General features: G+C 39.6%; 1 long non-coding RNA gene across 1 annotated transcript; it reads right to left on the bottom strand.

Annotated features, from left to right (window-relative positions):
• Positions 1 to 1920: 1920 nt before the first annotated feature.
• On the bottom strand, positions 1921 to 23813 carry LOC128850488 (uncharacterized). Its single transcript, XR_008447896.1, has 3 exons — positions 23638 to 23813; positions 5919 to 6020; positions 1921 to 2539 (listed from the first exon to the last, which is right to left on the bottom strand). It is a non-coding gene; the product is annotated as an uncharacterized LOC128850488 (long non-coding RNA).
• Positions 23814 to 25712: the final 1899 nt, after the last annotated feature.

Raw genomic sequence — 25712 nt, 5'->3', positions numbered from 1 at the left:
GCAAAGGAAAAAATATGAAAAAGAAATAAATAAGGAATTCTTCAAGTGGGCAGAATCTACTATTTATCTTTGAAAGAAACCTTATTTTTAAATCCTTGAGGTCAGTGCAGTATGAACCAACGCAACACAAACTAGCAAACGAAAGACTGAAGCACTCAATAAAGTTTCCTTTCTCCAATAAGAGGAGAGATAGGAGGAAAAAAAAAACAAACAACAAAAAAAGAAATAATGGTTTCTGGCTCCTTTATGTTTGACAAGTAACATATCTTTCCTCCACTTTTTTCCTTAGGATGATGCAAAGCAATTACTCACTGGTAATATTTGCTCAGCAGATATTCCAAACCCAGAGGAACAGTCAGCACAAAACATGACCAACAGACTTCTGTCCGATCCGTCACTTAATCTGTACCATGCTTAAAGTTTAATTGAGAGACATACATTCCTACACGATGATTAATATGAACAGATTTATGCATATGTGTATTTGTTTAGAGAAATACATGTGCATTCATTTTGTTATTATGTGTTGGCTGGAGAAATAAGCTAGAGTAAACAAACTTGTTGTTGGAGCTGTAACGCTAGCTGCTGAAGGACACGGAAGTTCATAACCTGTCACATAAATATTTTGCAATCTTTCTGTAGTTTAAAGAATACAGTAAGGGGCAAACCAAGCAAAACTGAGGACGAGTTTTACCTTTGTAGATTCTCCTCCATTTGTATTGGGAATCTCTAACATTTGAAGATCTGTTTGAGCCCACTTGGATGATGGTTTTCCATATTGTGCTGAAAATGTTAGTCATTTTCCCTGCAAGATGGCAGGTATAAAAAGGTGAGTCCTAACACAACTGCTTTTTAAATGCCTCTGCCACCAAGACTTTGACCACTATTCATCTGAGGAACTATGAATGCTAAACTGATTTAATTCTTAGAGCAATAGCCTTAGAAGTGTTTTAAACTAGGTGTTAGAACTGTAACCCTCTTAGCACCACAGACAGGAAAGGGAGATTCAACAGCCTTTCCAAATTGCCTGTTTTCTTTTAATTGTTAAGTTCTTTAGCTTGTCTATTTTCCCCTTTCAGTGTCTGGCAAAGATGCTTGCTGGCTTTTCTTGCCCTGGTCATGTGTTAGACTAACCTCTCAGAAGATGTGTATGCTGTCAAAGTCAAGGTCCCTTTCAAGATGCTCAATAAAGAATTATGTTGTGGCTCAGAAAGCCCCAGCGCAAACTGTAAGGGACAATGTTACTAGGACATTATGTATACAGCAGGTATACAGTCCTCCTCTGTCACCACAGAGCATTGCTTCTCCAAAGCATTGCAATTGGACTTCTCTAAAAGCTGTCATTTCTATCCTCTGGAAAATGTTACATTTTTTTAAAAGATTGGCATTGCATTGTTTTCTGGTTCTGCCTTTACAAATACTAATTCTGTAATCTAAAAAAACATGGTTAGGTCTAATTACTGTGCCTAAATCCTGCTAAGATAGCACATGGGTGATGTTTACCTGGGCTTCCTCACTGTGGAGAAAAGGCAATCAGGCTGAACACAATAAAGTTCTTCTTTGGCTGTTGTCTACTTCACTTTAATGCCACTACAACCATAAATAATGAAAGAAACAACAACAAAAAAAGTCCCCACAAAGTATAAGGGAATATTAAATGTTTGCCTTGTGGATTCACATGAGAAGATTAAAGAACTTTTAACTACGGGTATCCACTATTTTTAATATTTCTTTTATACACAGAATGCAATTAATCAGTAGAGAAAAAAAGAAGAACCATTTGCAAGTAATTTTTAAAATAAATGCATTTGGGACTGGAAATAAGTATCTGCCAAATATTGCTTAATAATCCACCATGAAAGTTTACTTTTCAACATTTTCTTTTCCCTTCTGCCAATACATATCCCCCCAACCAAAACTCCTGCATGGGGTTATGCCTTCATTTTCATCAACTATGTCAAAAGATGACACAATGAATATATAAATCTTTGCAGTGCATTTTGCTTCTAGGAAAAGCTTTCAGGAAAGCACACATGCTCACTCCATGCATATTCAAAACTCAGCAGATGTATCATGATAAGTTGCCTTGATTTGGCTCCAGAATTACAAATTATAGCCATCAGCACACATCCTGCCAAGAACAGAGAATGGAACTCTATTTAGTCAAATCATCTTGCTTTAGTTGCAGTCATGATTTTGCCATCACAGAAATATTTCCTTCCAAAAGTATTCCGCTAACATTTGCTAATGTAATGACTTTGAAAATTCTTAGTAGTTCTTCTGTTCCCTTGCAGGGCTTCTATCTCTCCCCAAGTGTGATTATGCTTGTTATTTAGTGAGTTCCAGCACTCATTCAATATTACTCCCAGGAAAGTTTTCTACTCTAACCCTCTTAAGTGGGAAGATTCTAGAAGTCTTCTCCAGATGACATTCTTTCTTTTTCTTCTTTTATTTTATTCCTGGAATATAGCAAAGTCAGTTTTGGAGAGATGTCATATGTCAGGAATATATTCTTGTTGTCCCGATGTGGCAAACATTTCTGAAAAACAGTGGTTTCACAAGACTGTCCTCCGTCTGGACTAATATCTGGGAAAAAAAACCCTAAACATTCACTGAGTAACTTCAAAATAAAGTATGACAGATTTCAATGCACCATCTATCAATGGCAACACAAAGACATTTGCTCTGTTTTGGATCATTGCTCCCTAGTTTTGCCGTCTTAGAGCAGATAGAGTCTTTCAAACATTTACTTTGGTATGTGTATCCCAAAATGTTCTGTCAGGCTGGGATTTCCCCATTCATATGAACACAGTGTGACAGGGACAAATCAGCATGGCTTCCCTTGGAGGAATTTCACTCCCTTTCAATCTCTTAATGCTCTCCTGCAGCTGAAAGAAGGACTCAGCAGCATCATAATTAAACCAGCTCTCAGCACAGTTCAAAAGACGAAGGAGGAAACTGAGTAGGGGAAAGGTGAAACATAAGACAATGCCATATTTCAAAGGCTGTCTGAGAAGAAGAAAACAGAGCGGGAACCTGTAATTGTTGGCAAATCATAGATGAAGCACTAGGTGTCTGTAAAACTGCGTACTGTCTTATGGACCTGTGAAGCTCCTATAAATGTCACATCTTGCAATAAAATAAAATTCAGCCAATACAGGCGATGGAAAATATGAAGCTGCCCAAACCACGGTGCCTGGTGTCGGGCCTCTCTGCACACACCACAGTGCACACCAGCCTCAGCAGGGCTTCTAAGTGTTTTAGGATTTGGTGGCATCACATAACAGCTGTTGAATCCTACCTTTTTTGTATCAGATTCCTAGTATCCCATGCTGACAAGACTTCAGAAAGCCATTTGCAAAGGCATCTGCACACAACAGACATTGCATGGACACTATGAACCAATGCATGATCAGACGTGGCTCCAAAATTCTTGGCAAGGTCCTGGTTCCTATTGAGCTCATAGTTATTTTAGCCATCTAGAAATTTATGTTTCTGTCTGATGATCTTTCAGACTGATTTACATTTTCAATGTATGTGGTTATCAACTTTTTTGTTACTCTGAAGTATATGTTCACAGGCAGATACTAATGTAATGATGTGGCAGACAAAAAAAAAACAAAAAAAAAAGCATGCTGGCTTCAGTGAATAAAATGCATTCCCTGGAATGGAAGTTTTGCAATATTTTGGTAGACTTTTCAAGGGAAATTATTATATGTTAGTAAAGAAGATTCTGCCTATCGTTCACTGGAAAAAGAGTGAGTGAGGGGCAGTCAAAGGAGATAATTTTCTTAGGAGCTCCTCCTGTTATACAATATTAGGCAAGCCAATAGATTTAATTCAAAATGTAATATTTTGGAACTTTCAAGTTCTGGTAGAATGCAAGAAAGAGTAGGACAGGCAGGTACTTGATAAAATGGAAATCAGGCTCCTACCAAATAGTTGATAAGAAATACAATGCTATATATATACTTTGGGTACAATATATTTTTGAACGAATTGTCCAGCCAACATCCTACCTTTAGGTAAACTGACTGAAGTTTCATTTTTTGTGGTAATTGAAACCATTCAGTTTCAAAAAGCGGTTGAAGTTTAATAATGCATTCCATTGCTAAGCAAAAAACAGTGTCAGATTTCCACCGACAGGTTTAGGCAGAGAAACCTCTTGCTTTTTCAAGGTCAGCTGAATCAGGGATGTGTCACTAAGAATCAGCCTTTTCGTTTTAGCTTCATAGTCACTTTACAATTAACTTGGAATGGAAGGTTGCATGTTAATAAATGGATATTCAAATTCTACATGCCCTGTAAGTCAGGCTTTTTGGAACAATGAGAGACACTGAACATTTTTTTTTGTGAGAGAATCATGGAATGGAAGGGACCTTAAAGATCATATGGTTCTAACCCCCTGCCATTGGATCAGGTTGCTCAGAGCCTCATCCAACCTGGCCCTGAACACCTTCTGGAATGGGGTATCCGTGACTTCTCTGGGAGTTTCCAAAGGATCTCCTCCATGATTTTCCCAGGCACAGAGGTAAGACTGACAGTCCTGTAGTTCCCTGGGTCTTCCTTTTTTTCCTTTTTTTAAAATGGACATTATATTTTCCCCTTTTCAGGCAGCGTGAACTTTACTGGGCTGCCACAGCTTCTCAAGTATGATGGATAGTGGCTTAGCAACTTCATCCACCAATTCCCTCAGGACCCGCAGATGCTTCTCATTAGGTCTCTTATGTACCTTCAGGTTTGTTAAATGGTCTCAAACCTGATCATCTCATGTAGCAGGTAGTTCTGATCTCCCAGTCCCTGCCTTTGCCTTCTGTGAGGACTGCTGGGACTGGGTGGTATACCATGCCAAAATAGCAAAGGCAGTGGATGATGACAATATATGCAGAACCATATGCCATACAGTGGATTCGATTCACTGCTAGAGTAGATCCTAGGTACAACTCTGAGTGACACAATCAACTCAATACACCTGGCACTGAGACATACACAGATGAGAAGTATTGGCCATGTACTATTCATGGCCAGACAGTCTTAAGGACGGTTTCAGACACTGAAAACAGGGAAACTTGGAGCCTAATTTACATCATAAACCCATTCTTTCGTATATTATGTGTAACTGGAGATGGAGCTTGTGCCAGTTTCTCCCAGTCCATACAACATGGGAGTTCATTGCAGCTCACAGTTGAAAGTCTTTTCTGATTAACTCACTTCAACTTTGCAATTCATGCTTTCAGAGCTGGGGAGGACAGATCCTCAAACTCAATTCTAATGGGTTGATATTGCACAATAAGAGCTTTGTTTCAGTTAAGAATATGTGCCCCGATTTCTCAGCAGAGGAACAAAGATGTATTTGGTGGATGAAGCTGTTTAAATACAATTCAAACAAAGCTTGAGTAGCTGATGACTAACTTACAAAGTGCAAAGATTTCAGTTCTGTGCTGCTGAAAAATGTGAAACTAAACCTACTCTTGCCTCTACCAAAATACGTCACTGCCAGAAGATAACTCAGAGGATGGGAAAATTTGGGTCCACTTCGAAGTTAATTCTGGGATTGCCCAGTGTAAAATAATTAAGACATGAGTCCAAATCATCAAGACATTGTGTGAATCTACTGCTGTTACATTTCAGGCTAAATGACTTTCTGGAGAAATTCCACTGAAAGCAAGTCACGAGAGACTACTTTAGCCCTCTATGGTAAGTTCTTCTTTCCTTCTATTGTTCACCTTCTTGCTTTCTTAGCTGCTTTCTTGATTTTCCTTTCTTGCATTTATTTTGCTTGCTCTTTCTGTCTCTTTCATTCATTCTTTCTCCCTTGTCCTCTATTTACTTCTCTATTCCTTCTTTCCTTCCTTCTCAGTGTAATAGGAACAAAGGACCAAATCAAGTTCAGGGTATTGATCTAAAGTTTAAGGTACCTTAGAGGGGAGAACCGTGGCAAGTTTAGTCAATGAAGAAACATACAGTGGATGGCAGTGGTGGACCCAGAGAGGTCAATCATGCTTTTCACTAGGCTGAATCTGAAAGAGATGGAAAGGAGAGTCACAAAGTAGTAAAGTGACAATTTCAGCATTTTCTCCCATCTTACAAGAAAGATATCAGGCACTCTATGAATATATATATTACTTGAGCAAATTCACACTGAGAGTTTGCTGTCACAGAATCAAGCTGTAAATGCAGTTAGTAGTTTCCCCTATTTTCTATTTCTGCCGCTAGTTCTTTACTACATACCCCTCCAATCTTTCTTTGGTTTGTTTTTTTTTTACCTTGAAGAAATGCGGTTTAAAGGCATCATAGCAATGAAAGCTGATACAAGTGCACTATGATGTGTCTTTGGCTTTTATTAGCACTGACAGAAAAATATGGATGGAAATTGTGTGAGAGGAAAATTTGGGTTTTAAATCTTATTTCTGGTCCCTAGACAACATACTTGCTTTCCACAGAAAATTTATACTTTTTCCTGAGAATCTAATGCTTTTAGAACAAAAGACAATTCCCATGACAGTCACGTAGCTGCCATATTGTGTTACTTTCCCTGTACCAAACACCATAGAAACAGTGTTTCCTAGATATTGTGACCCTAGAGACTGGGATCCAAACACTGCTGAAAAATGAGATTTTCAGGAACTCAAATTCTTATGAAGATTCCCATAGACACATTTCAGAACAAGATTTTTTTCATGCATTAATTTTTACGGAAAAAAAACCAAAACAATTTTGATTAAGATTTTTCCAAAAACTTTGATTTTCTATTAGTGGAAATTTTATGTTGTGAAAAAAAATAGAGACTATCAGACCTCCCAGTTACCCAGTAACCCTTGTCTGGGAAGAACATTGATGTACTTATGGACATATTATATTTATTATCTAATTCGCTAAGAAGTTGAGGCTGAAATCTCAATGATTCTTCTCTGTACTTTGAAACTCAAGAAAATGAAAGCTGCAAACGTTTTTCTGCTCTAAGAAACAAACCATCCTTCCATCATCAGCTTTGTATACTTGTTTACACAGTTGTATACAGCTGAAGATTACTAAACACCAGATCTAACTTAATTATTGGCTATAATGAATTTGTCTGGGAGTTCAAACTCCTCTCCCCTCACTGATGTTAAGAGTGACTTCCACCTCAGAGGAAACCCGCTCAAAGTTCTAGTACACTTTTCAATACAAGATGCCGCAGAGCTCTGCTCCATCTCTCCAAAGCCATCAGCGCTTCTCCTCTAACATATTATAGCACCTTTAACTCCTTGCATTCCCCTGAACAGCAAAGATACGTCATCTCTTCAGGATGTAGGTGCATTCTACTTGATAATGTGACAATGCCACTGAGAATGTTAAGGTTTTGGGGTTTTTTTATTTCCTCTGCAGAAATGAGGAACCTCCTTTGCTTTCCTGCTTCTTTCTCACTCGTTTGCAAGGTTTTAGAGAGACAAGTTTTCAAAGAAACTTCAGCATAATCTATAATGACTTTTCTGCTGCCTAAGGGGGCTCACGCCTCTTACTTTGGCAACAGAGACTCTACAAGGGTTTTTTTAAGCAGTCTTTCCCTAGTGCTGCTCTAAATCTGTGTCTGACGTCAGGCTCCATTTTAAAGAGGGCCTCACTGCTAGCTTACGGTTGGTCTGCATGTGTCAAAAGAGGTTTTGTAGTCATGGTTTCTGAAACTCACAATGTTTCTGCCTCTTGAAAGTAAGTAGGTACTATACTACAGAATTATCGCTGGACTTAATCACAGAATCACAGAATCACAGAATCACAAGGTTGGAAAGGACCCATTGGATCATCGAGTCCAACCATTCCTAACACTCCCTAAACCATGTCCCTAAGCACTTCATCCACCCGTTCCTTAAACACCTCCAGGGAAGGTGACTCAACCACCTCCCTGGGCAGCCTGTTCCAGTAGCCAATGACTCTTACTGTGAAGAATTTTTTTCTGATATCCAACCTGAACCTCCCCTGGCGGAGCTTCAGGCCATTCCCTCTTGTCCTGTCCTCTGTCACTTGGGAGAAGAGCCCAGCTCCCTCCTCTCCACAACCTCCTTTCAGGTAGTTGTAGAGAGTAATAAGGTCTCCCCTCAGCCTCCTCTTCTCCAGGCTAAACAACCCCAGCTCTCTCAGCCGCTCCTCATAAGACTTGTTCTCCAGCCCCTTCACCAGCTTTGTTGCTCTTCTCTGGACATGCTCCAGAGCCTCAACATCCTTCTTGTGGTGAGGGGTCCAGAACTGAACACAGTATTCAAGGTGCGGTCTCACCAGTGCTGAGTACAGAGGGAGATTAACCTCCCTGGACCTGCTGGTGACCCCATTTCTGATACAATGCTACCAGATATTCAGATACACGTAGATATACAAATGTGGAAAGTGTCATTAGTCTTCAGTTAATACTGGTGATGATAAACTGCTGTTCCTTCCAACCCAAACCATTCTATGATTGTATGATATTACTAAGCAGAAGTTTAATGATTCCCATGAACGGTAATTAGTAATAATTTTAAAAACTGAAGGTGACACACTGTCCTTTACTGCACTAGGTGTGGAAATACCACTTGCCATACTGAGGACAAACCACAAATTTCGCAAGAGCAATTAATTAAATCTTCACTGCAGAGGAATCTGCAGACACACCTTGCCTTCTGAAATGAGATCAAAGAGTCCTAGAAATTCACGTTTGCCAAAGGTTTTGTAAAGCATTATCCCCAAATCACCCGGAATGTGAGTGACACAGTGAATGTTGTCCTTGCTGGCATTTCTAAGTTCACGTCTGGGATGACACTCAACTTGCTTTTGAATCTTAAGATAAGTGAATTAAGTAGTGTTAGAAAGAAATATGAACAGCCTGTTGTTACTCAATGGATTCAGTACTATGCAGATCTACATTACTTTACATCAGCTGAGCAGTCCTTCCTGTTACTCTGTTACACTCTTTACTGTCTCAAATTTAGTTTACATTTCTTTATCCGCATTTTTTGTTTTAAATTACAAAAGGGCTTATGAAAGTCTTGGCTAGGCAGACATTCTTTGTGTCCTAGGACAGAGCTGCCTTTTCAAAGATTTCTAGTGATTCACCAAAAGGAGATATCTTTATTTTGTGGGCCCTACATGTGCCCCACATGTAAGGGAATCAGCTTCTGATGGGTAACAGTTACAAAATTAACCACAGCTAGTAACACCTCTAATAGAACAGTATGAGTAAGAGGTTCCTAATATTATAACGGTTTAACTTAAATGTGTATTTTATTAATCTGAAGATTTTAGTATCAACATTACACTTTGAAGAATCTATAATCAGCCTTATCTGTTACACCTGAACACGGATGACTCAGTTGTATTGTCCTTTGGTTACATTTAACAGAGAACTCTTGAAAGGCATAGGTAGGTGGGCAAACCCTATCATAGAAAACTACTAGGTTGATCAGGCAGGACTTGCCCTTGGTGAAACCAGGCTGACTGCACCTTCCTGTCCTTCACGTGCTTTAGCTTCTGGGAGAATCTGTTCCATGATCTTCCCAGGCACAGAGGTGAGGCTGACAGGTTGGTAGTTCCCAGGGTCATCTTTTCTACCCTTTTTAGAAATGGGTGTAATGTTGCCCTTCTTCCAGTCACCAGGCACTTCTCCTGACTGCCACAAGTTTTCAAATTTCACGGAGAGTGGCTTGGAAACCACACTAGCTGATTCTTTCGGGACTCTGGGATGCAACTTATCAGGTCCCGTATTCTTATACATGTTCAGCTTCCTCAGGTGGTCATGAACCGGATCTTTCCCTACAGTGGGAGGGACTTTACCCCTCAGTCCCCATCTTGTTGTTCATTGACCCAGAAGTGTTGAGGAGAGCGGTTGTCAGTGAAAACAGAGGCAAAAAGTTGTTGAGTGTCTCAGCCTTCTCCTTGTCCTTCTGTGTTCAGGGGAGACATCTTTTGAAAGATCCCTTCATTTGTAACCAGGAATTGTCTTATTTTTCCTTGCAGCTTGCCTACAGACAAATTTAGACTGTCCCAGTCCTAGTCTTTTTCCTGTTCTCCTGATGTGGAATCGCATTATCCTGCTAGCTGCTACTTCTCTTTCAAAATGGGAATCAACAATACTGTTGGAAACTCCTTTGGAGGGAAAAAATGTTTACCTGGTTAGATGTTGCTCTAAGCTTTCCTTGATTTGACAAAATGTCATGTGAAAAATCCTATAAGGATTTCCTCTTTCTTCTATCTTTCTCTAGAAAAGAGATCTTTACCCTTGTAAGATATTCTTGCACATTGTTAGTAAATTAGACGTTTATCTGCAATTAATCTGCAAATTCCCATTAAGTACAAAGCAGCTTATTTGCCCATGACATTCAGAGAACCAGTTATTTAAGAAGTTAAGCATAGGTATTAACATAGATAATCGTCTAATCAAAGTGTAAACTGACCAAAGCCAAATTACAATAGTCATTACCAAAGCAGATCATTCTGCCTTAGCATTAGAAAGCCTGCCAGGGAAAGTGTAGTTTACAGAAATGTGACTTCAAAACAATGTGGGAATCACTGAAAGATATTCTGCTGCAGCATCTTTTCTATACTGGCAGTATTTTACCAAACATTTTGAGTGCCTGGCATAACAGAAAATGTTTACTTTGCTTCCATGTGCAGCTTTTCTTCACTTATTAAACTGCCTTCATTTTGATCCACAAGCTTTCTTGCTTTTGTCCTCCACCTCATTGTAGGGTTGGGGAATGAAGTAAGAGAACAGTTGGTTACTGTTTGAGATCGAGCCACCACAGTATTGAAGGCATATGACAGAATTCATCAAGACACTTCAACCATCCTCTGACACTCGAAATGGCCTTACCATGGTCTGTAACAGCACACAAGAAGTGAAGCTCACTAATAACTCAGCTATAGTGGCATAAGTTTTCTCCCTATGGTAAGCTGACATTTAGCCATGCCAAATTTTTGGCAGACACTGCTAGACCATCTAGTCTGCTAGACCATGTAGATATATCAAAGAGCTCTGCACTAAACTCTGATCAGGGACCATGCTATTTGCATAAAGCTAGCCAAATCTGCATAATCAAACAGCGTGGACTGGTTTAATTCATGATAAAGTAATCACAAATTTAATTTGCCTGAAATTAGAATGCAAAGCTCTCTGGGGGATATTATGGAGGGGAAGAGAGTCTGCTCTACAACAACAAGGAAATTTGCATGGCCAAAGGTGCACAGGAAAGCTGTGGCAAGTGTAAAAGAAATAATTCACTGCAGAGCATTATCATGCTTTTCATAAACCCATGTTGAGTGGGCCTGGATCACCTGGTTGTCTTCTGTATGCTCTGTGATAGCACACTCAAGATGACCTGCTGCACGATCTTCTCTGGGACTGAGGTGAGACTGAGAGGCCTGTAGTTCCCTGATTCTGCCCTCCAACCCTTCTTGTAAATGAGCTTGGCATTGGCCAACCTCTAGTCAAGTGGAACTTTCTCAGTCAGCCAGGACTGATGGTAGCTGATGGAAAGGGGCTTGGTGAGCACCTCTGTTGTCTCCCTTAATACCCTTTGGTGGATCCCATCTGGCCCGTAGACTTGTGAATGTCTAACTGGCTATTCAGATGTTTAACCATTTAACCTCTTGGATCACTGGAACTTTGTTCTCCCCCTTCTCCTTATCTTCTGGCTCATGAAGCTGAGTACTCAAACAACATCTTACCTTACTATTAAAGACTGATGGAAAGAAGGCATTAAGTACCTCAGTCTTATCCTTGTCCTTTTTCACTATTTTTCCCCTTGCATGCAGTAAAGGATAGAGATTCTCTGTGGGCCTCCTTTTGCGATTGATTTTTTATTATCTTTCATGGAATTGGCTAATTAAAGTTCTTGTAGGGCTTTAGCCCTTCTGATTTTCTCCCTGCATGATCTCACTTCATCCTTGTAGTCTTCCTGAGATGTCTGCCCCTTCTTCCAAAGCTCATATACTTTCCTCTTTTTTTCTGAGATCCACTCAAATCTCTCTGTTCGGTCAAGCTAGTTTTCTTCCCCACTGTCTCGTTTTTCACCACATATTTTCCTTCCCTTCAGACACGTCTGTTACATGCTTTCCCCTCTTACTCCCCCTCTAGTTGCAGAAAGAGAAGATACTGCCTATCAATCTAGAGTTGCTTTGCTGAATTTGCATTCCTAGGTTTGTTTTTTTCCTTTCTCTGTCTCAGTTATTTGTAGCTTGGAACAATATTTGAAAGCTCGCCATCTGTTTTTGGAGGAGACTGAACAAGTCTCTGCTGTCCTTTGCATCTTCTCTTAAGGACAGTTCACAAGAAGACTGTTTGCAATGCCTTGCGCCTCTGCTAATCTGTCCTGTCCAGGAAATGCACTTGTCCTTCCCAAGATATGACTCAGTATGGGTAACAAATCAGATTCTGTCCTTTATTTGCTTTATGCCTTAAAGACTTGCTCAGCTGCAGAATACATATAAAAATATTGGTCTGTAATTTTTTCCTAGGAATCAAACCATTCTGATATATTTACATGCAGAAAAGCACTGCCTCAGCATTTGAGTGTCTTCTTCTAATATTCTTCAGGCCTACAACAAACAGCACATAAACAGAAGCTCTGTTTCCTCTGCCAGGCACGTGGAAATCTAACTTATCTGAGCAAAGAAACTCTCATTATCCTTGTCTCACAAAAATGTGAACGAAGTCAGATTACAGCTATTTTCTCTGATATTTCAGCCTTGAGTGAGTCCAGGGGAAAAAAAAGCCTCCTACTCATAAAAGGCTGGATCGGCTTTGCAATTCTGTACGTGCCCATGGCAGAGAGATGGTCAGGTTCTGAGACAAAATCTCTTTGAGTTTCCTTACAATATTTCTTCAGGAGCAAGCTCTTGAGACTACAGCACAATAACACAGCATACTGTCCCATAGATAATCTAAGCTGTGCTATTTGCTTGTGAGCTAAGAATCTTAATGAGTCCTATGAAAATGTTGTGGTAAATACTTTGCAAAGCATTTCTTAACTGTATTCTTCATAAACACACTTTGAACCTTCTGTGGACACCTCTGTGTAAGATATATAACTTGATGCTTTATGAGTCACTGATGTCATGGAAGACATAGTGCATAGAAGAGTAAGTAATCATTGGTCAATGGAAACCCGTAACAGAGAAAAAGATAATTAATGCCTTCTATATTCATGGCAGAGCAAAGAAGGAAAATGAGCCAGAGTGTATGACATATGACTGGAAGCTGGTGGGAGCTTTGCAGTTTGTGGAGTCACTTAGGTTTTCCTTCTGTTTTTTCTTTCTAGCATTATGGTTTGGTTTTTTATTATTATTTATTTTTGTATTAAACCTACAGGAATTTACTCCTTATGTTTTCCTATTCATCTATCTGGGTCTGGGTGGCACAAAATTTCTCCTTTTTTGAATGTGAGACAGAAATGAAGACAAGCAACGCTTTTCTCATAAGACGAGACACACATATATGTATGTAACCAAAAATTCAGTTAAAGACAGTTTTCAGTCTTCAAAGATGAATTCTGTTCCTCTTTAAGTGGGATCTACATCTTTGTCTTTTTTCTACTGAAAAAGAAATACAGCAAATATCACCAATTCCCTCTTTTCCCCAAAAAATAGTCGTGATGGCTTCAAATGAAACACTGACTGCATAAACCAGGCACTATTTGATGAAGTCAGTATCATGAAAATCAGAGACTGTTTCCTACATAGCTATTTTGATCCAAGAAATCATGAATGGAAAAATACTCTGCAGTTTTGTAGCGGAGGAATGTATCACATCAATGTTAAACTGATGGAGAGGGAAGAGAATGGCTCATTAGGCTGGCCGAGATTGTTTTGGGATTGTACTTAGTGTTCTTCATGCAACCGTATCTAGATAAAGATGTGCTGTGATATCAGCATGTCACAACACTGTCAAACTCTATAGCTGGCTGCCAGAATGGAAAAAAGATCTGCCCTTTTTGATTTGTTGTGATGGTGGGAGGGAAATCAGATTTAGTTTGTTTTGATTTTTGTCCTTCCCATAGCTAAGAATGTTTTTTTTTTTACTCAAGCATAGTTTACACAGGAAGGATGCAGCTAAAATCCCACATATGAGGTCCAAAACGAACACATACACACACACCCTGGAGACTAATCCTATAGCTCGGGAACCAAAACTGGGAGGGGAGAGACAAAAAAATGGTTATTGAAAATGTTTTGGCCTGTCACAATGAGACAAGGCTCAACTTGATTGCTTCAGTTTGTATGAGTGAACATGTGTTAAAATACAGACATGGGACAGGGCTCTGAGGCTTTGCAATATATATTGTTAAAATACGAATAGCTCTTCTGCTTATTTTGGGGGTTTGGTGCTGGCAACACACTGAATGCCTGTGTTGTAGATCAGCCCTCTGGCTGAATGCTGCATGTCTCACTCCTATCCAAATCCATTTGCAGCACAGTTTCCACCACTCTTAGCCTTTCTCTTCTTGGGCACTATCTAGGGTCCAAGTTCCTGACTATAAAGTATAATTTCTTATAGAGGTGCACCATCCTGCCCTGGCTACTGAAACTGTCAGTTATCATCTAACATCAGTGCAAACCATGCTAAAGACAAAGATACAATGCACTGAGTGAGGGCTGAGACTGAAACAGAAACAAATGGTACTGATGTTAAAAACAGAGAAAAGAGATCTGTATTAATAATTTGGTGACAGTGTTATTGTTATGTGCAGGCAGACAACAGAAGAGTATGACTAATAGAGTGGGGAATGCCCATAAGTCTCTGTAAGTACAGTAAAAAGTACTGTTCAGCTTTACAGGAGTTGCAATAAATTGTGAATATAAATAAATTCAGAAAATAAATACAGAAATTAAATATCAATATTTTATTATATACACATCATTATAAAACAAATATTATCTCCCACATACATTTTAATGAGAAAGGAAACAAGCGCATAATCTATGTAACTCTACTGATGTTTTATAGACCTTAGAAAAATTTAAGATTTTCAACAATCTCTCTGTGTCCATAAGGACTAAATAAAACAAAAACAAACACCATCAAAGTATCTGGTTAATAAAACTGATACAGTTGAGAAACACAATCAATGGAAATGGATCACATACACATATATATGTGAATATCAAAGCAAAAAAAGGCTCCTGCTTTTTCCAAGGTGTTAGTGACACACATGGAGGTTTTTGTGATCTTTCTTCAGGAAACACTCTCTCTCCTTTCTCCCATCCTTACCTCCAATTCAGATTAAAAAGAAAATGCCATGATGGAAGAAAATAAATATTTGCTTTCAGAACTTCTTCACAATCTCCAGATTAAACATATCATCAAAGGCATTTTTTTTCTTATTCCTATTAATTTGTTTTTATTTTTCTTTTCCTTTTTCTTTCTTCTTTGTTTTTTCTTTTTCTTTATTTGTTGGCAACAGACCATCAGAAAGCCCAGTGTATGTTACAATGGCTGTTATAAGTGCATATTTTGTGTGTGAAATAGAACAGATGTAGTAAATATTTATAGTACAGAAAACTACAAATTACTAGTGTTGAGTTCTCCTGTGTTTACTCACTGTAAATGATATTTAACTCCAGCTAAAAACTAATGGACTGAAGAAGGAATAAGTGTAATGTAAGACATTATTTATTCCACTTGCTAACAGATTATTTGTCAACACATTTGTATTCTGTCCATGCTTGTGCTCCTGAAAGCAGACAAGGATTTATTTTTTCTTTTAAAGTTCTATGTATATGGCCTAAGGCACATCATGAATGACTGTAACTCTAAACGCAAGGGTTCAAAGCAAGTGCAAAAACATTAAGGATGTGAATAACCAAGGACTTCACACCACTGAAATTTGTGGAATGGAAGAGCCTTCCAGGGAAAAAGTAACTGTACTATGGTTTAGACTTGAGGGGTTGCATGGCACTTCCAGCATTGTGTTAGTTCTTCTACTGCCATTCCACTCCTGCATATTACAACTATGATAGACTATAAACCTGACAGAAGAAAACTCAGGAAACAGTGAAATATAAAGAAGTGTTCCACAGACTGGCATGCTTTAACATACCCCCTGATCTGGAACTGCTATCAGAAAATGCAGAAAATTGTGATCTAACTAGCATTTTGCAAAATGAAAGAGGGAGCACTGAAGAAAATTATACGGGATCCTGGAGGAACTCAACCCGCAAAGAGCAGAACAGAAAGCTTATAGAAAATCTTAGCTGTAGGATAGAAAAGAACTTTGCTCCTCCTGTTGCCTAGGATTTTAGAGTCTGTTGTCTAAAAACCACTTTAAATTTCACAGATCTTGTGAGGATACTCAAAAGCTGAAGATCCACATGAGACCCCAACAACTCCCACCCCTAAAGATTAGGTTAAAAGACTGGCTTATATAATACAGAAATAAAACATGAAGCTCTAAACTGAAATTGCATGCCCTATCTGTGACAGAATTAAGAAGAAAATATAGTTTATCAAATTCTAACTGCCAAGAAAAAGAAATGTCTCCAAATGAGACATAATATCTAAGACAGACCTGCACTGAAGACTTATGTTCCTGCTAAACCCGATGTTCCTTGGGAACTACTGACCTGTCAGCCTCACCTCTGTGCCTGGGAAGATCATGGACTACATCCTCCTAGAAGCTAGGCTAAAGCACATGGAGAATGGGGAGGTGATTAGGGGCAGCAAGCAGCCAGTCCTTCTTGACCAAATTAGTGGCTTTATATGATAGGGTAACCACAGCAGAGGAAAAGGCAAAAACAATGGGTGCAATCTACCTGGAATTCTGTAAAGCCTCACACAACATCCTTCTCTCTCAGTTGGAGAGATATGGATTTGATGGGACTGTTTGGTGGATCAGGAATTGGTTGAATGGTCGTATTCAGAGAGTAGTGGTCAACAGCTCAATGTCCAGACGGAGATCCTTGACAAGAGGTGTCTCTCAGGGGTCTGTACTGGGACCAGTGCCGTTCAATATTTTCATAGATGATACAGCAGTGAGATCAAGAGCACCCTCAGCAGTTTTGCAGATGACAGCAAGTTGAGTGGTGCAATTGTCACATGAGAAGGATTGGATGTCATCCAGAGGGACCTGGACAAGCTGGAGAAGTGGGCCTGTGTGAACCTCATGAGGTTCAACAAGGCCAAGGGCACGTCCTTCGATACAGCCTTTCAGTACTGGCTGGGAAACAATGTGATTGAGAGCAGCCCTGCGGAGAAGGACTTGCACATGCTTATTGGTGAGAAGCTCAACATAAGCCAGCAATACACACTTGAAGCCCAGAAGGCCAGCGGGATCCTGGTCTGCATTAAAAGAAGCATTGTCAGTGTTGAGGGAGACGATTCTGTCCCTCTACTCCGCTTCTGTGAGATCCCACCTGGAGTATCATGTCCAGTTCTGGAATCCTCAATATAAAAAGGATATGGAACTGTTGGAACAGGTGCAGAGGATGGCCATGAAGATGATAAGAGGGCTGGAGCACCTCTGCTATGAGGACAGGCTGAGACAATTGGGGTTGTTCAGCCTGGAGAAGGGGACCTTATAGCGACCTTCCAGTGCCTGAATGGGGTGTAAAAGAAAGCTGGGGAGGGACCCTAAAAAAATTTCATACATCTCAAGGTTTCACAGACTCACGTTGAAAAATTTCCATCATGTGCTTTAGAGTGGTAGCTTTCTTGACTAATTTTTCACACTATGTAGACAAAAAGCATATACATTTTTTATTTAATAAATTTGGTTTTTAAAGTATTCTAAAAAGATATTGTTGTCATGCCACCTAACAGGTTTTGTATTTTTATTTATCAAGTTCTAACAACATCACAAAAGCTCTGTATTACAATATTTTCATATGGAGAAAAATAAGTGGGCCAGCTTAAGCTAAGCTGAAGCCAGTAATTTTAATTATACACGTTTGAATGTTACTTCTGTTTGTGTGTATATATATATGTGTTTGTGTGTATATATATGTGTGTGTGTGTATATATATGTGCACATATATGTATGTAAAATGAAAGGAATAAATTAGTGTCAAAATACCTATATTTTTTAAATTATTCAGATATTCACCTCTATGTCACTTCACCTACACCCTGTGATTCTTATTGGAGAGAAGAAAATTTACTAGAGTTTATCCCCAGCTGCAGTATTGAAAAGCTTCTAGGTTAGTAAAACTGAATTTGAAATTTCAAAAACAATTTCCCATTGCAACGCTGCATTTCTTTCATTTTGGTTATAGCTGAAAATACCAGGAACAGCTAACTATGGTGCTGGCAAGAAAGCGGCCCCCAGATCCCCTTATCAACCAGTTAACACGGTGCTTTCTATCACATTAACAGATTACTAGGTTGACTTTTCCTCCCCTCAAATTGATTATCCTTTGTCCATTTTTGCCAGAGGCACAGCAAGACTCAATTGAACTTGGGTTTTGACCCACATCGTTTCAGTTACCCATCAAAGGCAACACAGCCATTGTACTAGCTGAATCATTGCTTGGTTTAATTTGAGCATCAGCATGGCTCCCTAAGCATGTGCTGACAGACCTGAACTCATCCTGCCTGCCTTCCTTGCTGAGTGAAAGCCAGGTCCAGTCCAGAAACTATATTCTATCACTATTTTCTATAGATAATGTACACTAGCAGCAGGTTTTGGCAGTAAATGTTGTTATCACAAGACAAAAAAGTTCTCCAAGTAGTGCACAAAAACAGTTGTCACACTGATGTGTCACCTTCTGGATTTGAACCACTAACACAGGACAGAGTTTCTTTCAATACTAGGAATTCCTAACAAGCAATCTGATGCTCCAGAGACCCTGCAGTTTCTCTCAGCTCGTGTAATACACAAACAGTAGTGAAAAACTCATTAGATTAGCTTTTCTTCAAAGCTGTACAATATGAAAAAATGTACTAAAAGAAGCTGGGGCTTTGTAGTTTTGGACCCCTGAGAGACAGTCTTTCTTTCTTGTCACCTTCCACTCATGTAAAAGAAAGTAAACATCCTCACAGGGCAGTCTAGTTTTGTCTTAAAAAGCCAAAACAAGATCAATGTAAAATAACAAACCCAACAACAACAACAATAATAATATCTGGAGAAAACACTTCCTCTCACATATTTTGGGTTCCTGCTTCCTACTGAAAACATTTTTCCCTTCTTGTATTTTATTGGTTTCCACGCCTCATTCCCTTGGTTTCCACCACACTGTCACAACCAGCCATGTTTCCTGGCTCTCCCTTGTGGAGATTTACACTTGTGAGAAGTGTATTTTGCTTTGCAGATGGCACGTATGCTATGTAAGTGTAAAAATAAGCCATTAGATAAAGTGGGAATGGATTGTAAGAGAGTCCTTGGCTGATCTGCTGACTCTCTCCTGAGTCAGCTGGAGAGATGATACGTGGAGGAGGTGCAGGTGCACATTGTTGCTAAATGTGCGTCCCAGTGACAGTCCTGTCTTTTAGTTAATTTAGTTATTCTTGCTCTTATTTTATTTAGTTGTTTTCTTTCTCTGTCTCACTGGAAAAGGTATAAAATGCAAACCAGAAAGAAAATAGCTTGTTCTCTTATTGGAATAACCAAGCATACATTCTGTTTTGATTTGCAAGAGTACTTTTTGTTACATCCAAAAGTAAGTGGAACAGTGAACAGCCAACATTTTTTAACCAGCTGCAGAGGAAGATGGCAGTTATCATTGGCTCCAAGAATTCCACTTCTTGAAAATATTTAAAAATCTTATCTATTTGCACTGAAATATCTGAACAATGTCTTGGATTGTACCTCTTCTACAGCTTGTGTATTGAGTGGTTTTATGTAGAAATTATGCATATCCAAGTTTATTTAAACCTACTGGTCTGTTGTCACATAATGCCTACTCATGCTAAGGAGGAAAAAAAAAACCACAAAAAATGCACATTTATGTAAAATTCAAGCAGCATAGTGAGGTGCATACTGTGTAAAGCAACATAGCTTGATTCATAAACGCATGAGGAAAAATACAGATCCCTCTTCTCAACTTTTCATTACTTATGGTAAAGAAGGACTGTTAGAGACTCCAAGCTTTTCCTTAACCTAAAATAAGGCAAGTATTTCAGCATTCAGTACAGGATAAAATCTTGCCCTCTGCCTTGACTCTGTTTTTGCCCATTTGTGTTTATAAGCAACAGTCCAGCTGGAGATGATTCTGCAATATATATCTCCCAGAGATTATTACCTGAAGTGTGGTGCATTATTAGAGATGGGCACATGCAAACATTCTGCCCTATACCAAACAAGAATCACAAGAAATTCATGGGGCCTTCAGGCCAAGAATGCACATGGAGTCAGTTAAGGTCTGTGCTGTTGCTAGTAAGCTCAGCTAGACCTGCAATGTGGAGTTAGCTTGGAGTTTTTGAGAAACGCAGTGCATGAAAAATGCTGTCTTCCCTTTTTGTCTGCACTAAGGGTGGTGTCTTCCTGGTGTGGGAGGCAGGGGCTCCTGACCAACCCTGGCTTTTAAAACGCACACTATTTTCACACCACAGACCCCTGCTTTGATCTGACCCTGGTTGACCTGTCCTTGTATTCTGCATTTTGGTTTGTGTGCTGCTGAGCTGCCCCAGTGAGTAACCACTGGATTACTTTAGCTCCTGTTTCTGTGTGGAGCCAATGTGGTTCCAGCAAGGTTTATTAGTTCTGGCTCTGCTCCGTGGGAAAGCAGCCACACAATTTCCAAAAACGCAGATGACGCTGAAGAGAAGAGAGCAGTACTGGTATGGTACTGGATCTGTAGCAAATGTCCCTCCTGCACCCACCTTTCCTCAATTTCTCTGACACAAATCTGCAGCTTAACAAACAATTACTGTTAGTGAAGGGCTGACGAATACTCATGCCATCCTTTTACATATAACTGTTAACAGAGTTTCAGAGGAAAGGAAATTAAATCCCAGAATGTCCATCCAGAACACAGCTATACAATCAAGTACAAATGTACCACTTGAGTATCTCAGGTGACTGGATAAAGCTCTTAAATATCTGATATTTCATTTCACTGCTGTCTTACAGAAAGGGATATGAGTTAAGCTGGCTTTTGGTTTTGTCATAAATCAGGATAAGGGAGGCAGACTCTATAGCTCAGACTGACCAAGGATGTGAGCCTGAGTATCACATCCATCACACATGTGATGAGTATCACATCCTATCACAATGTGAGCCTGAGTATCTTGCAATGTGTAAGTGTCCTCCCTATCCCTGAAATTAAAAAATGCCTTGCTTGATTATTCTCTGGCCTGCTCATTATGGATTTATAGAAATAAAAGAGCTTCAACAGGAAACGTGATAGAAACTGGGCCTCAGGCAAACCCATAGTGATAGTAACCTTGTTTTTTTTTGTTTGGGCTGCATTAGTGACAAGTATTCAAACAAAGATTTTCTCAGTTGCATGCTCATTGTGTAGTTTTATGTCTTCAGTTGGACACTGTGACTAGGAAAGTGATTATCTCATGTATCTCACTTGCTCAAACCTGGACGGGTTTGTTTTGAATACACTGTAAAACATAAAAATATATGTTTTTATGTTTTATATCTGAAATATTTTTAGAAAGAAGTACTATTTCTATCTCAGCTATAATTGCAATTTTTCTTATATCCATGCCTGGAAAGTAAAGAAAGAGAAGATTGTTGAAGTCCTTAATTTTAAATCCAGAAGAGACCATCAGACGTGCCCAGTGTGACCTACAGGACAGTTTTACCTCTACAAGCTCTCTGCAAACTTCAACTAAAAAAAAAATATTCTAGGTGTTGAAGAGTTTCCTTCCTCTGGAAAACAGTTCTAGTGTTTGTTTAAATGATGTTTAATTGTTTTTTTTCCTAGAATGTGTTTTCAGTGTCTGTTAATTATATTTATTATTTTCACATTTTTCATGATCTCGTGTAAAGATAAATTTCTCATGAAGAAGTGATTGTCAGAGATTTAAGAGGCTAGCTGTATTTTCATGCTGACTGCACTAAATCATTCAGATTTTCTAAGATGTGAGTCAGGAACATCATCCTGTTTTCACTGTAATAGCCTACTTTCATGAAAGAGCTTAGAAAGAGTTCTCTAGTGCCAGGGACTTTGATGCTGCCTGCATAATGACCTATGGTTTGTACTCTTTTAACATTTCCATTATGAGTTGCTGGGCATGGTGCCAGCAGCACAAGTGATGTTTAGATGGGTCTAGTCCATTTCCAGTGCTCTTACATTCCCCTCACATTACAGGAGCCATACAGTGTCACAAAAATAAAAGCACAAGTCAGAGAAATTAAGCTGCCAAGACGGAATTAAAGACCAAGCTCTCTAAATGTGTGAACATTTTTTTGTGTACATGTCTTTTTGCTGGGCTATCCTATAAGTTTGGAGTTGTTGCAACTCATTGAGTACTTTTTCTCATTGCACAGCTTCTTTAAATCTCACTGTGAGGCAGTACTATGGTTGCCGTGTGCACTGATGTAAGCAAGTGGAGATTTTGTCCTCTATTTTCACCTGTATTTAGAAAACACCTTCACTTTCATAGGAATAGCCAAGCACACGTAATAAGTTAAGTTCTAGCAATGATTTACAGTGATATCACACTTTGTATTATAATAAAATAATCTGTGTAAATGTAATTAAACTATCCAATGTCACACGCTGTCATTGATTAACACATCTAGTGATTTATTGTAAAATTTCGTTTTTTCTTGTTGATTATTTCAAGAGATGTTAACATACTAAGGATAACTCCAGAACTGTGCTTCCTTCTTAGTTATTTCAGAGTCCTACCTCACTATGTCATTTTAATAACAACCTGTTCATATTTCAGATACTGCTCACCCATAAATGCATATTGTAAGCTGTGTCTTAGGCCCATCTTTGAAGAAATGTTCTTAGAAATGATCTTCCTGTGAGGTCTTAAGTAAGTATCTCTCAATTTACAATAAACCAGATTTTTTTTAAGAAATCTGTTTTAAAAAAGACTACATGACAAAACAGGACAGAGTCCATCCCTCTGAGAGGAACTCCTCTGCTACCAGTAAAGCCACACTTAGCAGCAGCTGCTGGACAGGAGGGGCAGCTCATCAAAGAGGCAAAATGCCTTTTTTGGAAGGCACTGGACCCCAGGGAGGAAGAATTATTATCTCCCTGGCCCCTGCACCCCTGTCTGCATGGTATTCTTGGTTTTGCTGATCTCTGGGAGCCATTCTCAGAGAAGAAAAGCACTATCAGTTTTCTGGTCTGCATTTCCAGTGCCACTGCAGAATTGCCCACAGCCATGGGGCTGAAGGCAGCCACTGGTTTCCTGATGAAGCAGATTCTGCTGTGGCCCTCTTAGGGACCCATTCCAGCAGCTCCGTGTCCTTCTTATGCTGAGGGACCCAGACCTAAATGCACTACTCCAGGTGAGATTTCACAATAGCAGAGTAAAGGGTAAGAATCACTTCTCTTGACCTGCTGGTCACACTCGTTTTGGTGCAGTGCAGGATTCATTTGTCTTTCTGAGCCACAAGCACACATTGCTGGCTCATCTTGAGCCTCTCATCCACCAGCACCCACAAGTCCTCCTCTTTAGGGCTCCTCTCAATTAATTCTCCACCCAGCCTGTATTTGTGCCTGGGATTGCCTGGACCCAGGTGCAGGACCTTGCGCTTAGCCTTGTTGATGAAAAATTACCTCTTGTACCGCTGGCACTCAGTTTGGATGCTCATTCCCAGGCTGGTGCCTGCTCCACACTGCCACAATACTCCTTGTTTTAACACAGCCCCGCTGTATTCTGATGCTGGATGCCATGGCCCCTGTTAACAGCAGGTATTCCTCTTCAGATCAAGAATGTGTCAGAGAGACCTGACTTTCCCAGCACTGAGTGAAGCTCTTAGTCATCAATCCAAATAAAAGGGAAGGCAGCAAACTGGTATTTTAACAGGCAGCATGGTTAATCTTCAGACCAGAGAGAGGCCCTTTGACCAAGATGTTAATTCTGTTCAGATTATGTACTTTGATTTACTATTGTCACCTCATCCTCTTTCTTCCTCACTTTTAAGAAGAGATGGTGTGAGCTTTATCTTCTGCTTGATAAACTAAAACACCACAAGGACTAGCACTTGGCTAGCTGCACAGTATTAGCCTTAGGGAAGAATGACTAAAGTCTGGCTTTGTTCCAAAAGCTTAATTTTCTCTTACTGCCTCGGAGATACTGGCTTATACCTGTTACATGCCGACAGCACAGCTTGTCTAATTCTGCTGCTTTCTGCATTGCAAAATGCCACACAGTGGGCATTTAACCCATTGTGGATTAAATGAAGTCTTTGAAGGATGTGCCAGGAATGGTAATTTTTGAAGTAATACAAAATAAATTAAAAACAAATAAACAAACCCAAACCCAGAGGGATTAGGATGTTAAAAACATTTCTAGCACCTCGGTTAGTCTATGTGGAGGGTCTAGCATCTTCTTTAGATGCATTAGTACTGGAAGTATGTCAGGTGGCCTGGATCACCTTTTTGATCCAACCTCACTAATTAGTCCTGAGCCCTCTCCAGATCAGAGCATGTCACATGCCCACTGTGACAACATAAGCACCCTTGATAAGGATTCAGACCACAAGCAGGTATGGACTAGAAGGGTTCAAGTGAAGTCATTGATACTTCAAGGATCCTTTCTTGTAAATCCAGTTGTTGCTGTTCTATTCTGTCCAAGCTGTCCCTAGCCCAAAGGCTCAAATCCATGACCTCTACTTCCTTTCTTCTTCTGTTCTCCTCTTAGTATACCCCTCCACGCAGGCTGCTGCACTTGAAGCATGCCTCTGTTCCTTTCCATGCAAAGTTCAAATTTCTTTTTCAGCTGTGATCAAGGGCTGTCATCAAAATGCTTTCCTCTTCTTTTACGTTGACTTCCAGGTTATGTTTACATATACTCAATTCTGGCTCAGACACTGATGTATCAGAGAAAGCTTTGCTAAATGAGAAATCCAGCCTACCTGGTCAGGCCTGTCTTATTACACCAATCATTAGAGACACTAATTTAGGTTGTAGAAAAATTGTCCCTCCAAGTTTTTCTCTATGGTGGTAGTCTGGAGACAGGAAAAATCTTTAAGATAGAAAACAGATAAACCAGGTGTTCACAGCAAGTCTTGAAAACACTCCGTGAGCCTCAGGGCGAGAATGCAGGGAGTCTTAAGAGGAATGTAGGATGTAAACTTGAGAACAAAAGTGAGCAGAGAAAAAAACTTTTACCACTGAGGGCTTCAGTTTATGACAAAAAAAAAAAAAATGTGTCTCCACAAAGGAGTGCTTGGCATAGGCATTTGCCACAAAACTCACGTTCAGCTACCCTCATCTCAGAAGGCCACCATCTGAAACCCAAAAGAGAATATGAGCAAGAAGTACAGCAAAAAGTGTGTAAATGTTGTGTTGCTTTATCCAAACCCATATTCCTTCTGTTGGTGAAATTAATTCCAGGGAGGTGGTCGAGTCGCCTTCCCTGGAGGTGTTTAAGGAACGGGTGGAAGTACTTAGGGACATGGTTTAGGGAGTGTTAGGAATGGTTGGACTCGATGATCCAATGGGTCCTTTCCAACCTTGTGATTCTGTAATGTGCAATTATATTGAGAACAATTTTAAAACTATATGTCTTGACAAACTTGATCTGTATTACATGGTAAACTCACAATGCAGAAGCTCCAGTAAAAAGGGTATGCTAATGCTACGAGGGCACTGCTATCAGCCTGGAGTAAGGAGATGATGTTTCTCAA

The sequence above is a fragment of the Cuculus canorus genome, chromosome Z (genome assembly GCF_017976375.1).
Source record: "Cuculus canorus isolate bCucCan1 chromosome Z, bCucCan1.pri, whole genome shotgun sequence".
NCBI lineage: Eukaryota > Metazoa > Chordata > Aves > Cuculiformes > Cuculidae > Cuculus > Cuculus canorus.
Note: the sequence above shows the minus strand (reverse complement) of the source record. Positions and strands in the feature narration are given on the sequence as shown.